Below are 20,645 nucleotides of genomic sequence, written 5' to 3'. Positions count from 1 at the left end.
AGTTGACCCAGGTCTGTTCTGGTGTTTCATCTAACTAACAAGGACCAACTCTATCCTTGGTCCACACAAAGCGTCTTAGACACCTGAGAGTTGACATGGTAGGGAATGGAAACATGGTAGTGGAGGTGAGTTTGGGGAGAGGGATAGAATTATCGAGGTAACGCTAGAAAAAGACGAAGAAAGGCCGCATCCGCTCACACTCATTCTCTAGAAGTCTTGTTCACATAATGCAGTGAAACCAGTGTTCGCTATCTACTCCCAGACCTCACAGACCTTTCCATGGTTTACCGAAGACGTTTCACATGCTCTGGTTCAGTCTATCGACAGTAAGTCGACCTATGTATACCACATCTTTCCAATGATATATATTCTGTATATACTCTACTACTACTTTTCAGTCTTCATCCATCTCCCAGAAATTTCTCCTGTTCTGAATCTAATATCTTATCACTGATGTATTCTTCATTCTGAAATCTTATCAGTATCACGTAATTTCCACGTAAATGTGTAATAGACATTTCCCTCAAGTCATCATTTGGAATCAAAAATGAGATAACAGAAAAGGTGAATGAGACATCTTGATCGTCTCAAGGGCCCTTATCAAGTCACTGACACTTAAGCTTCCAGACATGTCATGTCGATCGAAGAAAGTCAATGCAAAAAATCTTATTTTCTGCTTTGTCAAAGGTCAAGAATTCCTTGCCTCTCCCCCCAACAAAAATCATACAATTTTTGCCACAGCTCTATCTATTCTTAGATCAGTTGCCATTCTTCGTGTGGAGTTGCCTGGCATCGATATATGCGCCAAAAATAGTGAAATATATGACACAATATATTTCAAGAAAGGATCTTATTCAGTACATAATCTGAGCCTTTGACTGTTCCTTCTCTATAATCACAGATGACTAACTTCCATTTTTTATGCTATGTCTCATCTCTAGGTCTTATTTTCGCCGTAATGAGTCTCTTATAACGTCACTGTGTTTAAACCTTAAAAGGGATCCAGTGATGATAGACTGCACGTCTAAATCGCTGTCATACATAATGAAATCGTTGGAGAATTTTTCCTTGTCCATATATTGCGATCGCACGTACACACACAACGATATACACAAGATATGAAGCAGTAAAGTGTATTAAGAAGTGCGTTGATGATGTGCACTGGTTTCAAGGTGCCATCCGTGAGATGAGACTATCCTCCCAAACAGGGCGTTGTACTTACTTTATAAAACTTACAAATTTACCAGCGTACGTCAGTAGAAAAACTTACACACACACACACACCCAGTGTGATGAATGGGAATTAAAGAATGTCATAAATTCATAAAGATGGAAGAGCTCTAAGTGAAGCAAAGGAAAATAGTGGCAGAAGGGAGACGATCGTATGCCACATTATATCGAAGTTAGGGGGTTTAAAGTTCCCAAGGAGTACACGAGGAGTAATGATGTTGGAATGAGCGATACCACCTTCTTTGAAATGGAATCGTGAATGAAGCTCGTAATACAAACGTTGGAAGGAGATAGCAAGAATACCGTTAGACAGATAGGTCTCACAGAAAAGTAAGACATTTGCAGTGATACTACTTAGATGGTGTTCGGTGCAAGAGAGGTTACTAGTAAGACCACAAAAACTGGCAAAATGAATGGAAAAAAGATAAGCGGATACCGATACTGCCTGCTCTCTCTCTCTCTCTCTCTCTCTCTCTCTCTCTCTCTCTCTCTCTCTCTCTCTCTCTCTCTCTCTCGCTCTCTCTCTCTCTCTCTCTCTCTCTCTCTCTCTCTCTCTCTCTCTCTCTCTCTCTCTCTCTCTCTCTCTCTCTCTCTCTCTCTCTCTCACGGTAACGGGGACTATGAGCTACAAGTTCGCTGGACGATACCGTATCATCTTAAAAAATGAATGGAGGAAAAAGAGGGGAAGAAAACCTACGTGAAGAGAACTGAAACGCTAGGTAGAATGGGCGTGTGGTGCATGGAGGGAGAGGATGGTGAGAGTAACCTGTAGCACAGACAAACTGCGACAGAAAGTAACACCAGCAAACCCTAGAACAGGTAGTGCATGCTGGCTCCGGGCAGATTATAACACTCTCAATCTAAGAGAGTAACATCACCCTGGGTGGCTGCTGTCTACAACCTACTATGCTGGGTTTGGTGTGTGATTGATCGGTTGTTTGGTGAGGCACTTTGTCGTTGAGTGTATACCAGTACAGTGATGATGGAGTCATTAATCTAACATTGTACAATGATACTGTAGCTGGAGTAAAGCAAGACTGAATTATAAGAGGCTTTTGAAGAAGTGATTGCATAAAAGCAGACACAAAAATGTTTCATGATGAGATGAACTGTGTACATTAGAGAATCCTCGCGATGCTCCTTTCTTTTTTATAACTAACATAGGCTCGAGTGATGAATATTTTTGGGTAGAAATGCGTCTTTATCATATTTCTGAGCGATAGATCACTGAGGAAGATGAGACAGTGAAGCAGTAGTTTCCCTTTTATTCTCTTTTATTACTTCGTTATATTTTTCTCGGCAAGCCCAGATAAGTTTTATCCAAGGACACTGTAGGAGGCGATAAATGATAGTTAAACTATTGGCAGCTCTTTCCAGAAAGTCACTCACTACGGGAAATGTTCCAGGCGAATGGAAATTTGCCAACGTAACATTGCTATTCAAGAAAGGCAATAAATCATCGCCCGGGAATGATCGTCCAATTAGTTTAACGCCTGTAGCTGGTAAGCTAAAGGAATCCATCATCCGGGATAAGAGTGTAACCTATTTACAGAACCACCTCATAACCATTCTCTGCATGATTTTCGATGAAATCGCTCATGTTTGACAAATATGCTTGATTTCCTTTAGGAATGAATCAATATGTATGATGAAAGTAAAACAGTTGATGCCATCTATTTACATTTGTAAACAGCGTTCTAAAAAAAGTTCTCATCAAAGGTTACAAACAAGTGTGAAGTCACATGATATAAGTGGGATTGTACTGCGATGGTTAGAAAATTGGCTGGCTGGCCGTGAACAAGGAGTAGTGATTAATGGTTAAGCCTCAATTTGGATAGACGTAACAAGTGGTGTGCCACAGGGATCAGTCTTGGGACAATGTCTCTTTGTCATACATATTAAAGATACCGATAATGGGCTTCACTGTAAGACCTCTAAATTCGTAGGAAATAAATCTACAACAGAAGTTGAACGTCTGCAGCTTTAAAACTGACAAAGACAAACTAATGGACTGGGCTCACAGGTGGCGATTGAATTTCAGTATTGATAAGGGCAAAGTTTTACATATCGGGAGTATAAATGAAAGGGCAAGTTACTACATGAAATTTGTTGAGGTACAAGAGGTCAGTGAGGAAAAGGACTTTGGTGTATCAACCTCAGGAGACCTAAAGCCATGTAAGCAGTGCGAGGAAGCAGTTAAAAGGGCAAGCAATAGTCTTGGATTCATTGGAAGGCCTTTCAAATTTAAGTCTCGTGAAACTATCTTTGCAACACATCGGTGCGACCCCATCCTAGATATTGTGCTCAGTTTTGATCATCTTACATGAGGAAAGGCATAGACAGAATGGAGAGAGTGCAGAGACGAGCAACATGAAGATTTCCGATCTGAGAAATAAATTCTATGAGAGGTGACTAAACGAATTAAATCTACTTAGTTCAGAAAAGAGAAGGTTGAGAGGTGATCTAATACATGTATTCAAAATCAAATTAGGTTTCAGTAATCTGATATGCTTTGAATATGAGGAGAAAAGGTGTGACAAAATGTTGACAAAGAGGATATATGTGTCAGAACTAGAGGGAACAACGAGAAAGAAGACACCAAATTTGAAACGGAAGGATAAAGTGAAAAGGTATTTGAGCGATCGAGGGCTGAACATGCAGAAGGGTGAAAGGGATAGGGTAAATTGGAACGATGTGGTATATATGGGTCAACATGCTGTCAACAGACTGAACCAGGGCATATAAATTGGCCGGGATAAACCATGGAAAGGTTTATGGGGCCTAGTTGTGGGTAGGGAGCTGCACTTTCGGTGCTTTCCACGTGACAGATAAACAATGGATGTGAGATGATGCGGTTTTTCTTAGTCTGTTCCAGGCGCTTCCTCACTAGCGTGGGAAACGTCGATTAAACAAGAAAAAGAAAATGCATATGTTTATTTTCTGCTGATTGTTATGAAACTGACTGATGCAACATGGGAAAAACGCTTGCCTAGGAGTAATTACCAGAGTTTAACGTTAGTTCTTGACCGTGGCGCATTCACGGGCCGCCTTGGATCAAGCGCATACGTTCGAATCCTGGTTGTGGAAGTCGGCCCACAGTCAATCCAGCAGTTCATCCACTTTGAGTTTGATCGATATACAAAGGGAGCTGCGGTTTCGGTGCATAACACATGACAGCTAGAGACTGAGTGCGAACGAATGTGGCCTTTGTTGTCTTTTCCTAGCGGTACTTCGCGCGCCCGCGGGGGGAGAAGTGTGCTGTTTCATGTGTGGCGGGGTGGCGACCGGAATGGATGAAGGCAGCAAGTATGAATATGTACATGTGTATATATTTGTCTGTATATGCATATGCATGTATACGTTGAAATGTTTAGGTATGTATATGTGCGTGCGTGAACGTCTATGTATATGCATGTGCATGTGGGTCATTCTTTCGTCTGTTTTCCTGCGCTGCCTCGTTAACGCGGGACAGCGATTAAGTATAATAGAAGATAAAATATATATATATATATATATATATATATATATATATATATATATATATATATATATATATATATATATATATATATATATATATATATATTCTTTCTTTTTCTTTCAAACTATTCGCCATTTCCCGCGTTAGCAAGGTAGCGTTAAGAACAGAGGACTGGGCCTCTGAGGGAATATCCTCACCTGGCCCCCTTCTCTGTTCCTTCCTTTGGAAAATTAAAGAAAAAAACAAGAGGGGAGGATTTCCAGCTCCCCGCTCCCTCCCCTTTTAGTCGCCTTCTACGACACGCAGGGAATACGTGGGAAGCATTCTTTCTCCCCTATCCCCAGGGATAATATATATATATATATATATATATATATATATATATATATATATATATATATATATATATATATTCTTTTTTTTTTATCCTATTCGCCATTTCCCGCGTTAGCGTTAAGAACAGAGGACTGAGCCTTTGAGGGAATATCCTCCTTTAGCCCCGTTCTCTGTTCCTTCTTTTGGAAAATTAAAAAACGAGAGGGGAGGATTTCCAGCCCCCCGCTTCCTCCCCTTTTAGTCGCCTTCTACGACACGCAGGGAATACGTGGGAAGCATTCTTTCTCCCCTATCCCCAGGGATAACATATATATATATATATATATATATATATATATATATATATATATATATATATATATATATATATATATATATATATATATATATATATATATTCCATTAATGATATGGCCTTGATTAGGGATTTAGTTGTCCGTGCCGTCTAAACTAACACACAAAAAAATAGAACTTGCTCAGAAAGCAGATGTTATGGGTTGGTTAGAAGACCCGACGCTGTAACTTTAGCTTCAGCCAGACCTCACTCTTATTAACACATTATCTTTAGTAGTACAATCTTTTATACCTCGGTATAATGATGCGCAAATTTCCCAATATCTTGTGGTTTTGTGATATACACTGTAGCACAAAAAATTACGATAACAGAGTAAGTTAGGATTTATATAGCCTCCATAACCAGTTAGAAAGTTACCGGCCTCCCCTGACTAGATATTAGATAAAAACTAAGATTAAGGGGATTTTTTTTTTTCTTCTCTCTTCTTTTTAGAGCTTGGCAAACCTGTACTGGTGGGAGGTGGTCTGTGTCTTGTTATTATGTCGAGGATCTGACGACGCTCTCCTGCAGAGTTTTGTGATTTGCTTGTGAGAGACTGAATCTAATCTTTCGATTTCATTGATAATTGTGCAGTTTTTGCCGTAAAAGACTTTGAATATTAGGACGACTGTTGAAAGTGTAATAGGAAAACCTCGTCAAACTTATCAACTTTCATAGGAATGAAGTATGATATTTTTTTTCATGACTTTACCGTATGAAAATATCATAATCAAAGGATTCAGACGTTATATATCCCTAATCGTTCGTATGCGTTATCATTTTCCCGTAGACTGATTACCCCAGAATCTTGGTCTCTGATCATGAGGTCTTGCTGCCTTTCTGCTTCATTATACTGTTGGAAGCCTCGGCTCGGAGGCCTATGTTACAACCACACTCTGGCTAGTGTGGGACGCTTTACAGATATTTGTCCAGACCATTTTCGATTGCACGACAGTGTTCTCTGGTGATTGCCAGCATTTCTTAAACCACATTTGGACAACGATGTTTATTCTCAAATGGTATTTACTGCTCCTTTCGATTTCAGAGGCAATTTCAATGTGATCATTACACGAAAATGCACTTGGGAGCCTATCGTGTTTTATTTCTCTCATGGTCATCAGCAAATATATATATATATATATATATAGTCTGTTTCCTTGCGCTACCTCGCAAACGCGGGCGCGTGATCAAGTATATTCCTATTGAGTACACAGGGAAAATGAAACACGATAAGTTCCCAAGTGCACTTTCGTGTAATAATCACATTATCAGGGAAAAAAAAAGAAGAAATATAACAGTTAGTTGATATACAACGAAGAGACGTAGCTAGGACGGCACTTGGTAAACATGTGATGGTCAACGGGCATTATCAAATTACAAATTAATTGATAGGCGTATAGAAAGGACCTTGTAAGATGTGAATATGCTGAGAGGGGCAGCTGGTAGGATGTCAGATCTTTAACTTGTGGAGACGAGGGTGAAATCTGATAAGAGTTTACTGAAAACGGAAAACTTTATGTGTGAGAAGAGAGTGGTGAGGGTGAGTGAGCTTGGAAAAGAGACTTTTGTGAAGAAATGCCAGAAAAGATTGAGTGTAGAATAGCAAAAGATGAGAGTGAAGGAAACTATAGGAGTGGGTGAGGAATGAGAAGAATTCAGGGAAGAAGTGTTGGTATGTGCGAGATATACGTATAGAATGCGTAAGGTGTGAGGTGAACAGATTAGTTAGGGTAGTGAGCGTTGGATAACGAAGTAAAGTTCCTCGCGAAGGAGAGAAGATAAAGGTATGAAGAGAGTGATGCTCCGTGGCAGGAGGCCAAGTAGTCAGAGAGTTGTATATAACAAGAAGAATTTGGGTGGTGGAGGTTTGTGTGTGTGTGTGTGTGTGTGTGTGTGTGTGTGTGTGTGTGTGTGTGTGTGTGTGTGTGTGTGTGTGTGTGTGTGTGTGTGGGATTGCGTGGGGAGATAGGAATGTGTGTTTTGCAGCCATCTTTGATTCGTGAATGTGAATTCTAGCATCGTTTTTTTTCTTCAACATGGTTAGAGAAATTCAGATAAGCAATGTCCCTTGATGATAACGACAGAAATCGTCGCCAAAAGAATCGGTTTATTGTATTTCTACCGAAAGCAAAACGTGAAAACTTGCTTCGATGATCAAAATGTGTGATCGGGAAAAAAAGAAGTTTGATTAACCGATAAACACCAAGAGAAGCAGAAAGCTAGCGTTTGTTGACTCCCTCGGGTTGGCGCAGGGCAGACACCCGCGCACAAGGCGGGAATATACCATACCATCAGTGGTAGGAGCTGGGGTCGTCATTTTTTGCTAGGCGGAGGACAGTAGGCACAAAACGTAATGGTGGATACTGAATGAGAGGTCTTCTCCCGCGTGGTTTTCCAGATAAGGATGTCTGAGATAGTCAATGTGGGAAATGGAAACAGGAGAGGTCATGAACCTTAAAGATTTCAGCGGAGGTATATAAAAAAAAGAACTTATGAACTGCAGCGAAAACGAACTATACTGAAAGAAACGTTTGTGTCTTGTGGGTTAATCAATTAGTCAGTAGAGGTAATGGTTGGTGAAAGGAAGAGCCAGTGAGGCTGGTGTAGTATGTGGTAGCTGACTGGTGTATTGTATAGGTTTTAATGGCTGTAGGGTGTAGAGTTTAGTCACTGGAACGCTTGAGGTCTTATGGTTGGAGGGTCCAGCGTCTCGTAAGTCACGGATGGTTGGCCTAATAATTAAAGAGCGGTGATCTGGAGATGGAGAAGTTGAAGTCTCGGGGATTGGGTGTGCAAGGAGAAAGGTTTGCTGATGGAGACTATGGGGTCTGACAGAAGGAGGTTTCGCAGGCGGAGTATGTGGAGTCCTATGGTTTGTGGGGATAGGGTCTGATTGGCTTAGAGGTTTTGAGGTTGAAGACTCCTTCTTCTGATTGTGTGAAATTGTGGGACTCTGGTAATGGTGGATCCAAGGTCTGAAGAATGTTACAAGCTCACGAATGAACGTAGGACGTCATATTTTGTGCTGGCAAACATATTCCTTGACAAATTATAGACCTATGTCGATAAAAGGACATTACGATGGTACATGAGGGAAAACGTAGCTGAGCCTAACTAGAGAACACCTACTCTGTGAGAAGGTTACCTGGTGGGAGACAGAGAGAGGAGCGTCTCAAAACGATAAGAAACACGTATCATCTTTTTTATGATGCTTTTGATTAAGGTCTTCTTTATATTTCCCAGCAAAAGCATAATTACCAAGTGATATCAAGTGGGTCAACGTGATACAGGGAAAAGTGAAGGAAAATAAACTCGATTATCGCCTTCAAAACGTGTCTCGTGGAAATAAAAGACCTGGCCTTGAGAGGCAGGTGATCGAAGATACTGATTGGAGAACTTTTTGAATACATATGCAAGGATTAAGGTGGTGAACTCCGAGACCAGAGAGAGAGAGAGAGAGAGAGAGAGAGAGAGAGAGAGAGAGAGAGAGAGAGAGAGGAGAGAGAGAGAGAGAGAGAGAGAGAGAGAGAGAGAGAGAGAGAGAGAGAGAGAGAGAGAGAGAGAGAGAGAGAGAGAGAGAGAGAGAGAGAGAGAGAGAGAGAGGGGGGGGGGGGGGGCTTAGATATTGGCTTCGTGGGAAAGGTAGGTTAATCATACAGGAGTGTTTCTCTTAGCGGCAAGGAAAGTAAGATTTTGCAGTTGCTTAGAATTAAATCGTTCTGCCGTAAGCTTGTAGCTGTCTGTCTTCAGAATACGGTACTCTATACATGGACTGCAAGCGTGCAAGAGTAATTCTTTCTGTAGCAAGAACACGCAAAAGTTAGTGCGCTATGATACATGAATACATGGCAAGGACTTCCTTGAACATTAGCCATCTGCTGAGTGTTTAAAAGAAGTATCTTTCACCCTTAACTATTAATAAACGTGTTCATGCGTTTAAGTTTTCCTTCTGAGTTGAAGTCACTCATTTCTCTTACTGTAAGAGTTCTTAAGTAAAGATGAAGCAGAGTTTGGTGTGAGAAATAAAGATTGGCAGCTTAACCACAAGAAATTTAACAATTGCAATATATATTCATTGTTTAATGTTCTAATATGTAACACTTAGAACATTAAACAGCATAACATTTAATATCAGACTCAGTGAAATTCCCGTGGCCAACTGAACAATATTTAGCTGGTACAAGACTGCGAGTATATGTATAGCAACTGCATTTCTGAGGCAAATTTTATGCATGAACGTGGTATTTGAAGTATCCCAGTGCAATTATTTTAGCAGTGAAAACTAAATTAATCCTTAAGGTCTAGGAAGCCAGGCTTAGGGGTGGCTTTCCTGATTCAAAAATCCCAATCCTTTGAGACCTACCATTACATATTTATCTTCATCATTCACTGCGATATTGTGATTGCGAAAAGAATAAAAACGATATACAGAAAACATCTTTAACGAAAGTTTTAACAGTGAGAGTAGAGGAGCAGCAGTTGAGGAGTCATTCTGCAGCAATGAAGATTGTAGATACAGAAGCACCGATGTCCAGTGGTCAAGCCAGACCAATGAATATCAAGAGAATCTGGGCTCGAACACAGGGCGCGTGTATAAATAAGATAAATGCCAGAGGCCTCCAAGCATGCAAAACGCTCTTTTATCTCGACGTCCGACGCCCTTTGTGAGTTATATCTCCGAGGGCGGTACACCTACACTTGGCTGGTCCCAGAAATACATTCTATGAGGTGGATAAACAGGTAGTATGTACTAATAACAGAATACGAGACACAAGCGTAGTTTATATAACACATTGGTATTAAAACTTGGGCCGATCATTCATCGGTGGAAAAAATGCCTGAGTTAATGATGGGGAAAAAAAGAAAAAAATATAATGAGTGGATCTCATGTAGTCATTAAGAGGAGTGTAATCACGTTGTTAAGTCGTACTGATTCTTCAGCATCAAACAAGCTGATCAAGCGTTATCATGGCTAATTATAAGCTGCTGCTTACTGCCAATCACCTACTCTGTGTTTTAGTATCTACTAATTACTTCGTCATTAACGAGGGATGGGCAATTGCTCTGCGTAATTAGATGTGGTACAGCTCACCCGATCGCTACCATTCCCACGTTCACCTCGTAACACTGTCACACACGTTCTGAATCTAGAATGTGTTCACGTAGATCCAAACCTTAGCCTCACCATCCATGGTGCACTGCCTTATCACTAACCTACAGATGATGGCGTATTCTCAGGTTCCTAAACTATCCAGTGTGGAGCTTCTTGTGTGGTAGGTGATAGAAGTCATGGAGGAAGGAGCAATCTTAAAACCGAGATTCCAAAATGATTAATTAGATCATAATATGGGAGAGAGAAGGAGTCCCCTAGCCTATATTCTTCATCTAAGTCTCAAGGATCTGAGAGAACTCATACATGATCTTGTCTCTCCCCAGCAGTGCTCTGGCTGCTGTCTAAAGTCGTGCAACAGCTCATATCGATCGATGATTAGCTCAGATTAGATCTCATTTGTTGGATCTCGTGTCCATTTACCATACACACCACTGTCTCAGGATCATGAGGAGAAAGATCGCCAAGGAATATGCCTGCGACACGCTCTTTGGAATCACCTTGTTTTTACCGAATCAAGTAATATGTAAAGGCTTTATAAACTCGTTTTCCAGAATATGGAGATTTTGTAGAATGTGAAAGTTTTTCTTTTAATTCTTGGCGCATTCTTTTTCTTATTCTCATTACTTTGTCTTCAGAAAAATAGTTGATTTTAGAGCAGGTTTCTTTCATTTACCTTTCTTTCTTTGGGGCATAATAGGGATTAGCATTATAAAACAACCCGTAACAATCCCATCAACATGTTTAAGTATGAGTTTCAGGATAATTACTATAGTTGAATTGTACTATTTGGCTCTGTAGATTTCGTACGTACTGCTGTTTCGCATTAGGCATAAGTATCATATGAAAGTCTACAGATTAGTCTGTAGAAAACGAGTACAGAAATAACCTGCACATGTACCATCTCATAGTTTATAACGAATGCAGTGTTCATGTTACAGTAGGATGTCTTGTATTCGTATTTACACAGAGAATCCCGTTATCTTATGACTAAGACACATGCTCTTGTCTCGGGCAATGAAATACCTGTTAAGGCAATGAAATGTAGGAATATAGAATATCCTTTTTTCCTGAAAGTTGAATATAACATCGATCCTTAATAATCGAAAAACATGAATTGATCAGCAAATGGAGGACGGGAGGATCAGGAGATGCTGAGGTAAGCAACAGGATCTACTACAGCTGTAACGTCAGGATGGTCACTGTTGCGAAATCAAGCTAAAAGAAGATTTGAAAAAAGGGGGAAAATCAGAAGGAAGAAAAATCATTTTACCGGGGAAAACTCTCTGAAGAAACCTCCTGACTGCAAAACATAACTATTGAAATAAATGAGATTGATACATGAATCTGTTAGCAACACTCCTCTGTATGAACTTACTCTCTCGCATTGTATTATTAAAACATCTTCGTCCTGAGAATCTGTTGGCAACACTCCTCTGTATGAAGTTATTCTCTCTCATTGTATGCTTAAAACATCTTCGTCCTGAGAATCTGTTGGCAACACTCCTCTGTATGAAGTTATTCTCTCGCATTGTATTATCAAAACATCTTCGTCCTGAGACATTTCGTACTGCGCTTTACCTGGCACACATGATCAGGCTTGGTTAGCCGTCGTCAGTCATGAGCTCCAGGATCATCACGATGTATCTGACAGACTCTGATTAAAGAGACGTTCAGTCTACTCTATCTTAACAATGGAAAAAAAAATCCCCCTATACCAGATGATATATGGGCCACTGGTGCGTCTTTGAGAGATCCCAACAACAGAAATGATAGCCTTTCAATCTCTCGTCTCATCTGAGCATCATGTAACCCGAGGTGGTGTGTGACGTGTAATGATCTACCCAGGACGCGATTAATCATCGTACAGCCCGTTCATCACTCAGCCAGGACACCGCGGGAGGTGCATATTGCTGACGTATGCTAGACCGGTCAGTTATATACCCCTGAATATTGTCACCAGCGGTAGTGAACTTATTATTGTCAACAGCAGTAGTGAACTTAATATTGTCAACAGAAGCAGTGAACTTAATATTGTCAACAGAAGCAGTGAACTTAATATTGTCAACAGCAGTAGTGAACTTAATATTGTCAACAGAAGCAGTGAACTTAATATTGTCAACAGAAGCAGTGAACTTAATATTGTCAACAGAAGCAGTGAACTTAATATTGTCAACAGAAGCAGTGAACTTAATATTGTCAACAGCAGTAGTGAACTTAATATTGTCAACAGCAGTAGTGAACTTTATGCCCGCCCGCACATTCCCGGGCTTTTATAGGATAGTTGTACCACACATCACAAAACAAATATATTCTTCAGGACGCGAGTGAGCGATGTTGTGAATTCACATAAGAATGATTCGTCTGTATCGATGGCCTCTTTCGTCTATTCAGAGTAGCGGAATGAGTTGTGAGCTTCAATTAGATAATCAAAACTCCCAGTTCCATCTAAAGCTTTATGTTAGGTTCCTTGATCTCTAAGAATGAGGTTACTGATTTCGAAAATTTAGTAGCTCTATAGTTTATAGATGGCTTACAACATTTTATGGACCTTCGTGGTGTAGGTGTTAGCGCAGTGGTTCGAATCCTGGTTGTTTATCCTCCCTTAAAGGTTTGTCGAAACAATTGGCCCAAACATGCACATGTATATAGATAAGCGCCGATACATGCATATGTGTATACATATACATCTCAACGTATACATGCATATGTGTGCAAGAATGTATACATATAAAAACGTGTACATGTTTATCCTTGCTGCCTTCATCCATTTTCGTCACCACCTTACCGCATCATTTTTTTTCTAGCTGCCTCACAGCTCATCTGTTCAAGATTCATGAAACCCTGAAAACATGGTTTAAGATTCATGAATTATTCTGTTTTTGATCTTTGATTAAAGCGCATATCGAGCCTTCATCAACTGGGTAAAAAATATAAAGGATCTATTGGAATTAACTGCGTTATTGTACATCCGCCTGATAGTTGAATCTGATTCTCTTATCTACTGACTGTTCGATATAAATCTGTATAGGTTTTACGATGCCTTTTATGATAGCATGAAGACTCGTCTCTTGTTGCAAATTCGTGTGGTGAATCTGGCACTAATCACACCATCAGTTTCCCATCATTACTCAATGCTTCGGGTCACTTTCATCAGTTTTCGTCTATTCCAGGTAGCAGCACCAGCAGCAGCAGCAGTGTTTCCCCTTGGTAGACGAGGAGCATGCTGGGCGCGACACAGTCTGGCTATGACGTTGTTAAGGTATCTTATTGACACATCACATCCGCGACTGGTGTAGGAAAATGTGTTAGGAGATTTACGTGTCATCAGAGGACGACGCCCCGCCATTTACCACCACTTTGATCCGGTTAATTAACACCATTAGTGAGCAGCTTGATGGACAGTTATGTGATCATTACTGCCCACGATAATTTACCCCCGAAACAGTTCATGGGCTATTAGCGTCGCTTAGAGTATAGTTACCAGAGAGAGAGAGAGAGAGAGAGAGAGAGAGAGAGAGAGAGAGAGATATGCTGCTTCCTACAGGCGCAAAACGACTTTCCTTTCATTAAGTGGCTTGTTGCATGTGAGACCAGAGTAGAACCGGGTTCAGTTTTGCTTGCGAATGAATCGACGTCTCGGACATCTTAACACCAGGGGCGACGCCAGGGAGGGGGAACCCTACCACCACTACAAGGTGCAAGCTCATTTTTGGTGGTTGTCATTATCATTTAGGAGAGCAGCATGAAAAGCTCTCTTAGTAAAGAAGGTAAGAAAGCAATGATTATGACTTCTCTCTCTCTCTCTCTCTCTCTCTCTCTCTCTCTCTCTCTCTCTCTCTCTCTCTCTCTCTCTCTCTCTCTCTCTCTCTCTCTCTCTCACTCTTTTTTCTCTCGCTTACTCTCACTTATTCTCTCTCTATCTGTCTCTCTCGCATCTTCCCTTCAGTCATAATTTTGTCCCCGTAGCGGGCGTTTCTCTGAGTGCTTTCGTCCCTAACCATGCAGTCTACTGCCAGCGTGGCCTGTCTTGTGTATGCTGTACTCTACCGCTACTTGAAGTGTATATATTAAAAGTGTCGCTACTTATCTAACACATTTTGTCATCTTTGTCACTGTTTCGAGAATGGAGTTCTTTAATTAGTCACTATGAGGTAGGGGGACACACAATGAGTGTATCTCGCTTCCCAAAACACACGAATAGTAATCACAAATAATTATCACACACACACACACACACACACACACATTCTCCCCCCCACCCCTAACACACACACACACATACACAAGTGATGTCTAAATCACAAAAGACATTACCAGATAAGAAAATGATCCAATTATTCCACAGACCAATAAGCTCACAACGAGCATCACACTTTTGGTATCAGTGACTGAACACCAGAGACCATAGTCCTCTTATTTAGACCACGAATACCAGCGTCCACCACCTGCATTTTGCCTACCGATGAGGCGCTGGTTGCTGGACGTGAGTAAGAAAGTGTCGTTCACATGTTTGAACAATCATAAGGTCACGTAAAAATCATACAACCATTCTGTGACTGATGTCGTTCACATGTTTGAACAATCATAAGGTCACGTAAAAATCATACAACCATAAGTTATTCTGTGACTGACTGCAACAACTGCATAGATACGACTGATTTACTTATAAGTACACCATGACAGGTGGTGCACATGGTTCGTTGTACGCTACAAGTACACTGTGGAAGACGGCGTACCTTGACCGTATGCTTCGTATGCTTCAGCTACACCTGGGGGTAATGGCGTACCTCTTGTTGTAGGTACACCTTGAATGAAAGTGTACCTCAATAACCTCGTTTTCTTTTATATCACAGGTATACTATCGTAAAAGGGGATCTACCTCGATGAACTCGATTATATCCATGTTACAGTAGAACCTGCCGTACATTACACGTATGTCGTAGGTAAATCGTATAACGAAGTGTATTATGCTGAACTCGTTACTCATATGTAACATGTACACCTTGGAAGGTGGTGTACCTTACTGAACTTAGCTCGGGCCTCATTCTTTCATGGAATCTTCCCTCTTTCCAAACAGCTAATATCTTTCAGCGGTTTTCCATTAACGCGAGACAACGTTCCGCCCAGCAACGTTCATTTATCTCTTCAGACGTAAAATATACGACGACCTGTGTGTCAGCAATAGCGACCAGTCCCCTGCGAACCCCACCCAGACACAGTGGAAGCTTCACCCAGTACGTTTTGAACTGTGAACGCTGAACATTATGGCAATATACCTTGTCACATTTTCATGGTGAAAATCAAACAATATAAACCGTATGGGTATAATCAGTTGGGTGTCAGATACTTGCCACGCAGAAGTGAAGGGATGATTTGGCCACCATGCACAGTGCTCCAGTCGGTATCAGGGATAAGCGAGTGTGACAGATGAACCTATCAACGAACATCTACAGCCTCTGATTATTTCCCTCTGAACAAGCGCACTCTAATTCATAATGCTTCTGATCACAACACACGAAAAAATATTAGTAACAACAAACGCTGATGACAAAAAATCTTGGGTAAGGGGTGGCGAGACTCTAGGTGGGTGGGGGTTTAAAGTATACATGTGTGTATGTTTAAAGTATATTTGATAACTTCTTGCTAAATGATTTATAAGGAAGCAACGGCTATGAAATCCAACAGGAAATATACCTATTGAGTGGTGACACTTTGATAATGATCTGAGATAGCAATAAGATGGTCGTCGAGGTTAACGCCAAGTTTGGTAATAACGTCATGTTGTGGGTTAACATTGAGTTCAGTATGAACGAACAGAGATGACAGTGTGAGTTGATTATGGCCACGTTGTCGAAAGTATGAGTTGATGGTGTGAGTTATCACAGAGAGGGTGTGTGGGTTCACAGTGAAATGATGATAATTGGTCAATAATGAGGTGTTAGTGAGGTTTAACATTGAAGTAATAGTTCAGTTAAAACTGTTATGATGGTCAGAGATAACAATGAAGTAAGGAGGTAGGAATGAATAGCGATTTAATTTTTCTAATAACATAACTTCCATCTATAGACAAATATTGTATTAGCACTGGGGCCTTGAATGAGAGCAAGAAAATGAATTACAGGAGAATGAAAAGGAGAATGGAGGGGAAAAGAGGTATTAAAGCAGTTCTAAATCAGGAAGGAAATGCTCTCCTGTGTGGTTGATGCCCAATACCAACCAACACGCACGGTGTTAAGATGGCCAAACAGACATCACTTCCAGATTTTATCATTGGTTATACCGACAGTATCATCCGAAGTGGCTTTTGTCTACAACTAACTGCCCACAGTGCGGAGGTGATATCAAGTAACAGTAGGTATCAGTTACGTGTATATGCTTCCGTGTTTTTGATGATGTTTGTACATGTATATGTGTATATGTGCACGTGTGTAGTTTTGTTTCCTGTTTGCGTGTATGTGCAACAGCTTATACATCAAGAACATGGCTGAGTCGAGCAGCGCGCCTCACTACCCCCCAAACCAGCCGAGTGCTCAGAGTCCTCGCGATAGCGTCCTATTGTAATCTGATAACCTGGGAGCACACTGGCCAAAAGTCAGTCCAGTTAAAGGCCGACGCCTTTACTGCAGGACAAAACCTATTAGTCTTTTTACGTTACTGGGATATTAAACTTTGCCAGGGGAATGTTAATGATACAAATTTAATATCTTTTTGCCACAGTGGACTTCTTCTGGTAAACACGCTAGTTAAAGGATCAGTGCCAATATCCTGGTTTCATTACCTGGAGGAGAATTTTTCGTCAGATTGAAGTGAGTTTTATGCATCAGTTTTATGGCTATCAGGATCCCGGTAGCTAAGCCTTATAGTGTTCATCCTCCTCGATTGTTCTTTCATCCAAACTTTTACTGCTCGCCCGAACGTCTGTCGTCTGTTCGTACGTATGTACTTCTTTCCATCCATACGCCTGTCATTCGTCATTTGGCCACTTTGTCATTCGTTCATCCACCGGTTCATCGTTACCCCTCACCTTTCAGCGTTTCAAGAGCGATAGCACCTGACGTATTGCATGACAATGATTTACTGTACAGAATCTCTTCGCTGTTAGTGTTCTCTCTGAATCTTCATTGAATGCCATCGCATGATACATAAAAGTAAACCTGATAAGCTTCTACCAAGGCCCAATTGATTATTCATTACTGATATCTAATATCTTCATGCAAATACCCACACTACATGCCTAGCATATAATATTACTAAAATGTCAGTTGTCTCTTAGTTTAGAATACCAGTTGTTGGAAAAAAAAATGATCTAACAAAGACATTACTCACCATTGCTCCATCCCACACACCTTCCATAAATGTCTCGTTTGCCTCATAACTAAGCCCTCAATATCAGTCATTCTTCGAGAGCCTTGCAATAAAGTAAATCCTAGAGTTACCTTCATCCGCAAGCAGCTACAATATGTCTCCCCTCGCGTTATCGTTCACCAATACAATTGAGGTTGGAGCGAGACAGCACCAAACGCCTCTTCACTCCAAGTCGACAAACATAGATTTATTTCACCCCTAACAAATGCACCATCACTTTAATCCTCGATGAAACAGTTTTTTCACTATACACCGATATATCTAAATTCTTGCTACCCCCAGCAAGTCAATCTACATTTTCCTCTCGACAAACGTATCTATACTACACCCTGGGCATCAACTGGTCTTTGATCTGACCCTTACAGGTCAAGTGAAACACTGATATTTGACCTTCGTAGTGCAGGTCAGATCAAAGGCCAAAGTTGGGGCGGCTGATTGAAAAAAAAAATAGGAAAAAAAGAAAGAAAGAAAAGTAGGCAAAGACAGTATATAGAAAAGGCAAAAGAAAAGAACACCGTCGCTAATCATCATACAGGAAAATAGTTCGTAATGGCACAGAATATTTGAGCACCTGTGGCAACCCTTCGTAAATCATCGTAAGTCTTAATTCATAAAGCATCATATTTTCATTCTAACATGCAGTTCACCCCAGCACTATATCCATGAGACCTGGGTGTGGTCCTGTTGGATCTGAATGATAACTGTTACCAGGCCTTTTAAGGTTATCACGGATATCTTAACTGCACCACTGAATGTTTACATGCATACGACATTACATAAAAGTCGCCACTAATTAATTCGAGCAAGCAGGTCCTCTGATGATCACAATATGTATGAATAATGTTCCCAGTGCTGTAAGTGATGCTTTAAGCTTTTGCTTTTTGTTATCTAGCATTTTTTTTTCTTCATCTGGCTCAAGAACGTCACAATATTTAGCTTGTCGTTTTGAGGGATAGATATATCCTACCTCATGATTATCTGCTTTACGTTCGAAACCAAATGCCTATCACACTTGAGATAGATTTAAGGGGAATTATATGGTGCACAGCAGAAGAGGACTTAGAAATATTCATCATTGTTCGATTACCACTCGATTCCTACTTTATGTTCATACTTGGGTTATTTTACTTTACGAAGACTTCTCTGGCTTTATTTGCGATATCCCTTGACTTTGTTGACAGTGTCGTGTTGATTCTGGTCTCGGACCGTAAATGCGAAGGCAAATACAGTGGATATGCTAGAAATGAAATGACTGTTGACAGTATGTCGATCACGTAAGAAATGATATTGTCAAAGAAAGAGGTGGTAGTGACTAGCCTGACTAAGTGAAACAGCCAGGGTGCGCTGGAATGATTCGGGATGTAACCGAGTAACAGAAGGAGGGCTGCACTAGATGAGGCTTTGGGGTATCGGGATCTGAACATTCGAGAGGGTTAGAGCCTGTATTGGGTAGAGAGAATGGGAATGGTATGGTATATAGAAGATACATGCTGATGATGGTCTGGATCATACATAGTGATGAAGGTAATGCATGGAGTAATATTTGGGGTCTGGCTGTGGATGGTGGGGTTTGTTTTCGACACAGCACGTGACAACTTAGACTGAATCTTTGGAAACAGGACCTTCTCTTCCTTTGTCTTTGACTAATAGTTGTGAAGAGAATAAAGGTAAGTAAAGGGGAAAGAATAAAACACATACACCAACTCATAAACACACACACACACACACACACACACACACACACACACACATACACACACACACACACACACACACACACACCCCACACACACACACACACACACACACACACACACACACTTGTCAGAGAGACCTCCTCCTCCCTCCCAACGCTCCTCTATCACGATCCGCCGTTCGTCACTACAATCGACTTTTTCGAATCAGAGCTCGTACACACAGACGAAGGAACAGCCCTGTACCTAAGAACGTCATAAACAATCCATGAAGAAGTGCGTAGCTAAGCAAGTGAACAGCTCAAGACTTTTGTCGGTTAAGCTATGTGGTATGTCAACAACTGTATACGTTACTGTAACTATTCATCAATTAATGTTCAACCTGGGGCATAATGTGTAAACACTATCATTTATCTGCAAATATGCCTATATTTCTGCCACCCTGGCTATCTAGATGTCCCTCACCCATACGCTTATCTAAAGCGTGCAAATATCTAGCTCAAATTGATCATAAGCTTTTTTATTACTTAACTGGTGATTATCATGACCTCTAAGTTTTGTAGTATCTGTAATGCCTCAACAACGAATTCACAGACGAATGGCTGTCTAAATCCAATAAACCTATATCTAATTATTACCTATACTTCATTACACACACACACACACACACAGACAGACACACACACACACACACACACACACACACACACACACACACACACACACTGTGAGTAAAGTTCATGTACACAGTATACATATACATGGATCTAAAAGGCTATGTAATAGCAGAGAATATTCAAAGGATGGGTCGCACGAGTACAAAACTCCTTCCATGTGAAGTGCGAATGGGTAATTACAAATAGGCAATGACACGGGTAACAAACCTTTTAGAATTTACAAGAGAGTGATCTCTCTGTATCTAGATTGCATGAAAGCATTTGACACTTTGCCACATGGGAGGCCGATCAAGATGCTAGCTCACCAGGCAGGAATAAGGGGGAAGTCTCTCAATGGACAGAACATTACCTCAGTGAAAGAGCGCAGAGGTCGCGTGTTTGAGGACCATTCTCCAAGTGGGTCGAGGTGTAGATT

This window comes from Panulirus ornatus, chromosome 18, assembly GCF_036320965.1.
Source record: "Panulirus ornatus isolate Po-2019 chromosome 18, ASM3632096v1, whole genome shotgun sequence".
In the NCBI taxonomy this organism is placed as follows: Eukaryota; Metazoa; Arthropoda; class Malacostraca; order Decapoda; family Palinuridae; genus Panulirus; species Panulirus ornatus.
This window is presented reverse-complemented; position numbering follows the sequence as displayed.